We start from the raw sequence: 8820 nt of genomic DNA, 5'->3' as shown, positions 1-8820 counted from the left end.
CATGTATTGCTCTGAAGGAGCTGGGGGTTATAGTGGATCAAAACTAAATGAGAGTCATCAATGTTATGTAGTTGTGAAAAAGGCTAATATAATTCTGGGGTATATTTAACAAAAGTATTGTATGCAAGACCTGAGAGGTAATTATGAGTCAAATCAACTGGGAGGATGAATTTAAGCAGAAAACTGAATGATCATTGGAAATCCTCTAAGAACACTAGTAGATGCCCCAAAAGTCACAATTGAGGGGAAAATCTGTATTTGGATAAATGTGTGAGCTGGTTTAGAAGGGAAGCGAAGGCAGATTTTATTTTAAAAAAAATGGAAGAAGGGGGAAGTTGGTAGTAATGAAGATAAATCAGAAATTAGGAATGGTAGAAAATTGGTAAGGGAAGCAAAGGAGACACAAGGGGAAGTCTGGGGCTAGCAAAGTTAAGGACAATAAAGAATTTAACTCTGTTAGGAACAAAAGGAATCCTGACAATGGTATTGATCCATTACTAGATGCGAATGGTAGAATTTTAAATAATGCAGAAAAGGCAGAAGTATGCAGGGGAGGATTATATGATCTCATTATATGGTGATAACACTTTCCATTCCATTACTATCTCTGGAGGATGTTAAACAGCAGCTACTCTAAGGCCTTGTGTACGTTACCAAGTTTTGTTGCCAAAAACTGTCTTTTGGCGACAAAACAGCAAGAGCGTATGCTCTACAATGGGACTTTTGTCATGAAAAACACCCAGTTTTGGTGACAAAAAAATTCCACCCTATGAGAGACTTTTTGTCTTTTCCCCTCCCTTTATTGTCGACAAAGAGCTAGTGTCGACACTGCTGATTGTTTCCTCGACAGAACTGGCTTCTGCCAGTATCCCACAATGCCTGCCCTGATTGCTCTGCTCAGTGTTTTGATCTCTGCTGCCCTGCAGGCATGCGCCCATCCTCTTTCAATGCTCCAGGAAGTATCAGACAGCTGAGTGTGCTGCTCCATTTGGGGAACCAACAAAGAGCAAATCATTGGAATCTCCTATTCTGCCTGGCACTGGGAACAGGGCAGCAGACTGATTGTTGCACTGCTTTGCTATTCCTCAGCATGGAGAGCTCACAAAGCTACTCATGATGCTGCCCTCGGCAGCCGAGTGGGCTGTGGGAGAATTCGGAGAGGAATCCCAAGGTGCGCAGTGATCAGCTCTTCCTTCCCACAACGCTGCACTGTGGGATACATACCCATGGTCAGGGCCGGCTCTGCGCTTTTTGCCATCCCAAGCAGTGTGCCAAATTGCCACCTGAAGAATGGAGCTGCTGCCGAATTGCCCTTGCAGGACTGTGAAGATACAAGCTGCCGCCGAACTGCTGCCCCAGCGAAAAAACCCATGCCGCCCTGACAGCACACTGACTGCCGCCCCTTTAAGATTGCCACCCCAGGCACCTGCTTGGAACACTGGTGCATGGAGCTGGCCCTGCCCATGGTGCATTGCTCACCCTGACGATGATGGTGTCCCCAAGGTGGACATGATATGTCGACAGAGGGAGCAAGTGTGAACACCCTTTGATTTTTGTTTTGTCAACTTTTGGGTGTCAACATAAGTTTTGTCAACAAAACTTGGTAGTGTAGACAAGCCCTAAGTCTTGGAGTACTGAGGAAGTTGCGAAAGACTGAAAGAAAGCTATCGTTATGCCAGTACTTTAAAAAGCTAATTATCGATCTGTCTGCCTGACATCGATCCTGGGCAACATAATGGAGCAGCTCATATAGAACTTGATTTAATAAAGAATTAAAGGAGAATAATGTATGTAATGGAAATCATTCCCTTAGGTGTTTGACTGGGTACTGCATGACATTTTGATTAAAAATTAAAACAATATAAATTTAACATAGCCAGTTTTTAATCCCTTTAATGTATACTAACTGATAGCTCTCAAAATGTAATTGTAAATACAGAATCATTATTGAGTGGGTGTGTTTCCAGCAGGATCCCCCAGGATCAGTTCTTAGCCCTGTGCTATTTAACATTTTTATCCGTGACTTGGAAGAAAACACACAATCATCGCTGATAAAGTTTGCAGATGATGGAAAAATTGGGGAACTGATAAATAATGAAGAGGACAGGTCACTGATTCAGAGCAATCAGGATTGTTTGATGTCACAGACTCGCAGACCTAGTGCCCTCTGCTCCGTATTGTCCCTGGGAGGGAACCCCCTTCAGCGTGACAGCTCTCCTCAGGATTCACACTCTCTCTTGGGGTTAAGCCCTGGACTTCACCGCCTTCTGGAACTGCACCTCTGAGTCTTCACACCTGTCTCTCTCTGAGCCCCCTCTGGGAGTCCACTTGCTCTGGACCCTCTGGGGCCTCCACAGCCAGAGAGAACAATGCAACCATGATTTCTAGACTGCAGTGACTCTGAGTTAGAGAAGGGTTTATTGAACATCTGAACACAGCACAGGAAGTGCTCAGGGTCCTCGGGCCTAGAAAGTCAGCACAGTCCATCTGGGCCTGTCCAACATCGAGGTGGGATCAGGTTGCTCTTTGTCCCTGTCATAAATATAAAGGGAAGGGTAACCACCTTTCTGTATACAGTGCTATAAAATCCCTCCTGGCCAGAGGCAAAGTCCTTCTACCTGTAAAGGGTTAAGTAGCTCAGGTAACCTGGCTGGCACCTGACCTGAAATGACCAATGAGGGGACAAGATACTTTCAAATCTGGAGTGGGGCGGAAAGGCTTTTGTTGTCTGTGTGATACCTTTGCCGGGAACAGATCAAGGATGCCATCCCTCCAACTCCTGTAAAGTTAGTATTCTAGCTAGAAAATGTGTTGGGTTTTCTTTGTTTTGGCTTGTGAAATTCGCTGTGCTGGAGGAAATGTGTATTCCTGTTTTTGTGTCTTTTTGTAACTTAAGGTTTTGCCTAGAGGGATTCTCTATGTTTTGAATCTGACTGCCTGTAAGATTATCTTCCATTCTGATCTTACAGAGTTGTTCTCTTATCTTTTTTTGTTCTTCTAATAAAGTTCTGTTTTTTAAGAATCTGATTGGGGTTTTTGGGTGTTAAGAATCCAAGGCTGGTCTGTGCTCATCTTGTTTATTCTCAAGCCTCCCTAGGAAAGGGTGTGTAAGGGCTTGGGGGGATATTTTGGGGAAATAGGAACTCCAAGTGGTCCTTTCCCTGATTGTTTGTTAAATCACTTGGTGGTGGCAGTGTTTAACCTAATCCAAGGGCAAAGACTTTGTGCCTTGGAAAAGTTTTAACCTAAACTGGTAGAATAAGCTTAGGGGGTCTTTCATGCAGGTCCCCACATCTGTACCCTAGCGTTCAGAGTGGGGAAGGAACCCTGACAGTCCCCATTTCAAAAGCAACCTCCTTCCAGCCCCCCACCCTGTATCACCTTCCCAACACCCCCTCCTCCATCGTTTGTCATCTTTCCTGGGCAAACAGATCATCTGGACCCTCTCTCTTACACCCTTTGTTTTCCCTCAGGCCAGAACCTGCTGCCTTCCAGCTAATCGGAGCCCTCTCTCCTCAGGCCTTTGTCTTCCCACTGGCCAGAACCCACTGCTTTCCAGAGCACCTGGCCCTCTCTCATCAGCCCATTGTTCTCCCCCTGGCTGAAACTGGCTGGCTCCCAAGATGAGGTGGATCTCTGGGCCACCAGTTGCTAAGTTACACAGTTCCAGGCTGTTGTCCAGACTGCTAGGTGGGGTCACATAGATTCATAGATACTAAGGTCAGAAGGGACCATTCTGATCATCTAGTCCGACCTCCTGCACAGCACAGGCCACAGAATCTCACCCACCCACTCCTATGAAAAACCTCACCCATGTCTCAGCTATTGAAGTCCTTAAATCATGGTTCAAAGACTTCAAGGAGCAGAGAAGCCTCCCTCAAGTCAACCATGCCCCATGCTACAGAAGAAGGCGAAAAACCTCCAGGGCCTCTCCAATCTGCCCTGGAGGAAAATTCCTTCCCGACCCCAAATATGGCGATCAGCTAAACCCTGAGCATATGGGCAAGATTCACCAGCCAGATACCCAGGAAAGAATTTTCTATAGTAACTCAGATCCCATCCATCTAATATCCCATCTCAGGGGATTTGGCCTATTTACCCTGAATATTTAAAGATCAATTACTTACCAAAATCCCATTATCCCATCATACCATCTCCTCCATAAACTTATTGAGTAGAATCTTAAAACCAGATAGATCTTTTGCCCCCACTGCTTCCCTTGGAAGGTTATTCCAAAACTTCACTCCTCTGATGGTTAAAAACCTTCGTCTGATTTCAAGTCTAAACTTCCTGGTGGCCAGTTTATACCCATTTGTTCTTGTGTCCACATTGGTGCTGAGCTTAAATAATTCCTCTCCCTCTCCTATATTTATCCCTCTGATATATTTATAGAGAGCAATCATATCTCCCCTCAACCTTCTTTTAGTTAGGCTAAACAAGCCAAGCTCCTTAAGTCTCCTTTCATAAGACAAGTTTTCCATTCCTCGGATCATCCTAGTAGCCCTTCTCATCTGGCCCTCTGCAACAAAAAACACCCTCTCCCCCACCTTATTAAACACGCAGTACAAAGAGAAAACTGAGAGACGGTGCACTCGTGCAAACCATTACGAAAATCCCCCACTTAATCACACTTGGTAAATTGAGTCCAAGCTTTGTGTATTTTAATACAGTTAAATGTAAATGTACACAGCTAGGAACAAAGAATGTAGGCCATATTTACAGGTTAGGGGATTCTACCCTGAGCAGTAATGACTGAAAAGGCATTGGGGTCAGGCTGGAGAAGTAGCTGAACATGAGCTCCCCGTGTGATGCTGGGGCCAAAAGAGCTAATGTGATCCTCAGATATGTGAACAGGGGAATCTCGAGTAGGAGCAGAGAGGTTTGTTTTACTTCTATGTTTTGCACTGGTGCAACTGCTGCTGGAACCCTGTGCCCAGTTCTGGTGCCCACAATTCAAGAAGGATGTTGATATATTGGAGTGGGTTCAGAGAAGAGCCACAAGAATGATTAAAGGATTAGAAAACATGCCTGATAGTGGTACTCAAAGAATTCAGTCTATTTAGCTTAATGAAGAGGAAAGTTAAGGGATGACATGATTACAGTCTATAAGTGTATACATGGGAAACAGATATTCAGTCTAGCAGAGAGGGGTCTAACATGATCCAAGGCTGGTAGTTGAATCTAGACAAATTGAGAACAGAAACAAAGTATACATTTTTAGTTGTGAGTGTAATTAACCATTGGAACAATTTACCAAGAGTCATGGCGGATTCTCCGTCACTGACAATATTTTAAATCAAGACTGAATATTTTTCTAAAAGATCTGCTCTAGGAATTATTTGGGGATGTTCTATTGCCTGTGTTATATAGGAAGTCAGACTGGATCAGTGGTCTCCAAACTATGGGGTGTGACCCCCTATGTGGGGCTTGAAGGAACATTTGAAGGGGCACATGGTGCAGCCCTGACCAGCCCCCCACAAGGGGCAAGGAGGGAGCACCACCCAGCCCCACTACAGACGTAGCTGCAGCTCCACTCTGCCCTCAGCTAACTCTGCCTCTAGCCCTAGCTCCTCTCCCATCCCCAGTTCTTCCCCCAGTTCCGCCTTCAGCCTAAGTTCCTTTGCTGAGCCCACTGTGCTGTAATGGAGAAGGGGGCAGACAGATTCCATTACTAGTAAGGGGGGGTGCGAGAGAAAAAGTTTAGGCACCACTGGACTAGATGGTCATAATGGACTCTTCTGCCTTTGGAATCTGTGAATTGTCCCACTCTACTAGGCACTGGTGAGGCCTCAGGTGGAGTAGTGTGTCCAGGTTTGGGTGCCACACACAAGAAAGATGTGGACAAATTGAGGAGAGTCCAGAGGTGAGCAGCAAGAGTGAGAAAAGGCTTAGGAAACCTGATCGGTCAGGAAACTTCATTGGCCATGATTTTTTGTTTATTGCCAGTGACCTGTCCGTGACTTTTACTAAAAATAACCATGACAAACCCCAACACCCCCTCCTCCATCCAAAATAGGAAGTGGGGTCCAGCACCCACCACTGCTGCCACTCACGGAGGCTGAGAGCTGTGGGGTTCCCCCCACTGCCCATAGGGGCAGAAGCTGCCCCACATGCATTGTGGATAAAATAACGTCTACTGTTCAAACCGTTCTGCAGCAGGAGGGGAGCCCTAGGTGGTGGAATTAATGTTGGACACTGGCTCAGAAGTTTCTATACTACCTGAATCAATTCACTTGCAATACTTTGGACGTGTGCCACTTACTGAACCAAGCTTACATCTAGCACACTACTTGCTGAACCGTATTCCTGTGCTTGGTTGCTTACCTGTAACTGTGTACCAGCAACAGAACCAACTCACCTCAGTGGAATTTGAAACTTTCCTGGCAGACAGGAATATTAGACGTAGCAGATCTGTGAATTACCCTCAAGCTAACGGAGAAACTGAATGATTCAGTAGAAGTTTGGAATGCAGTCTGCAGACATCTACGTTGGAAAGAAAAGCATAGATGACCTTCACTGCAGATGACTTTCAAACCTATGGTGCCACAGTCCAAAACTCAGTCGCTGAATTACTGCATGGTTAGAGAGATGTATATTAAATAAAATGTTGCTCAATTACACGGACCTACATCTGATATATCCCTGCAGCTGGATATAAGACAAACCGTTCAACAGGAACAGCACAAATGTAAGACAAACTAAACATCATGGGGCCCAGGAACCCAAAGTCAAATGTGGTTCGTTTGTAAGAGTACAACATCTTATGAAAAGGAGACCCCAGATGCACATCTCCACTGAAAATTGTTGCAAAAAAAGAACCTGGCACTTACAAGCTGTGAGATGGTCCAATATGGAACTCCACTCAACTTGCACCTGCTTACCAAGAGTGAAGCAGAGATGTTTCCGACCATCTAACTGGTCCCAGTGATTTTACTTTGCCACTGACAAGGCAGGAGAACAGACAGGATATTGGACCTGACAGATGTACTATCAGAGTCAGATGGTCATCGATATGAACTAGAGACTATGTCATATAATTATTAACAAAAGGGGGATTAGTCCTCAGTTATAACTAGAAATTTAATTATAGTTACATAACTGTTTCTTCTTAGTTATTATTTATTTGCTAATTACTTTAATTGATGTTTGTTAATACAGTAGCAAGTTACTGCATTATTATGATTACTGATGTAAGATCAGGGTTCTTGAGACAGGGAAATGTGGTGTTGGTTGAGTTTAGAAAATCTAACAGGAAGCGGGAAGAGAGTGAGTGAGCGTGTGTGTGTGTGAGACAGAGAGAGAGAGAGAAACAACTGGGGTCAGAGACTACTGCTGCAACTATTTCTGGAACAGCATGGCTGTTTTGTCTAAATAAAAACCTTATTGGATTTCACACTTTCAATCTCACTTTCTACTAAACACTCCCCTGCCCTATAATTTTCTACAACAACTAACTAAATGTTAAACAATAATTCAGCCCAAGACTTTAGCTTTCAGCAGCTTTCAAAGTGTCTGATTTCTCCTGCTTTCTCCCACTGATCTGCAGCTTCTGGGTCTTTTCCTGCTTTTCAGCAAGAGGAGCAGCCTGATGAAGTGCCAGTCCAAGGGCTGCCCCTACTGAGACACCAGCAACGCTGCTGAGAAAGTCCTTGCTCACTTTCTTGAGCATTATGCTATAACAAATAATCCACACTCCACAGTCCTCTTCCTTTCCCTGCAGGCTCCTGGAAATAGGCTTAGGCCAGTGACTGTGGGGAGGAGAAGGGTCTCTTTTAGAGGTGATCCAAAAGTTGCCAGCAGTCCTGATTGTGGAGGGGGCAGTTCTGGGTTTTTGCCTTTTTTCTCTGGACAGCCAGAGACAGGAACAAAAGTTGGCTGCAGTTCTAATATTTTGCCCCTAGAGGGCGCTGGTGCTTGTGCAGCCAGAGGCTGCCTTTCCATTCACTGCTCAAGGGTGCCCACCATGGGGAGCACAGGTGAGAGCCAGCAACTCACCCCCTGGGAGAGAGAACAAGAGGAAGTGGTGGCAGAGACTCAGAGGAGAGGGGGTATGTGGGAGAGGCCAGAGGGTGGGGGGAAGAGAGCAGTGGGGAGAGGAAGTGGAGGACACACCTGGGCGCAAAACCCCAAGGGGAGGACGGAAGGGGTGCGCAATGGGGGGTTGCTGTTGCAGGGAGTGAACTTTTGTGGGGAGCAGGGGCTGATGACCATAGAAGATGGTGAGGTGGGGGAGAAAGGCTTACCCAGAGGGGAGTACCAGCCACAGAGCCCCCTCATCACTGGAGAGGTCTCCCTTCAAGAAGACAGGAGCAGGTGGAAGGCGCCTAGTGTGGGGTGGGCTGGGAGAGGTGGGAGGCCCCCACCCAGGCTGTAGGGTGTGTCTCTGAACTGCGGAGTCTCCCTGTCACTGGGGGCTTTGGGGGCTTTATACTGTTGGTCCATGCTGTGTCCGTGGTTTCCATGTCCTTTGCCTCATTTGGCCCCTTTGGACACTGCAAGGTGCTGACTCAGCCTACAAGGCAGAGAACGCAGGGGTGAGGGAGCTTGGGTCTGATGGGCGAAGACACTGGAAAGCAAGGCCTGCTTCGACAACCCTCTGGAGTATTAGTGGCCTTGGAGCTCTGGCTTATGTGGAGGCTGGTCCTTGGGGAAAACCTTTCAAAGTCTGGTGAACTTTAGAAGGCTGGGGAAGTAATGACCTTACCCGGAATAGAAGAAACCACTAGGTGGCACCATTGCACTAGGTTTTACAACTGAGCCATTCCCTACTGCCTGGCGAGGGCCAGATCTCCTAAGCCTTTTTACCCATGTCATCTCTGG

The sequence above is a fragment of the Dermochelys coriacea genome, chromosome 7 (genome assembly GCF_009764565.3).
Source record: "Dermochelys coriacea isolate rDerCor1 chromosome 7, rDerCor1.pri.v4, whole genome shotgun sequence".
NCBI classification, from domain to species: domain Eukaryota; kingdom Metazoa; phylum Chordata; order Testudines; family Dermochelyidae; genus Dermochelys; species Dermochelys coriacea.
Note: the sequence above shows the minus strand (reverse complement) of the source record.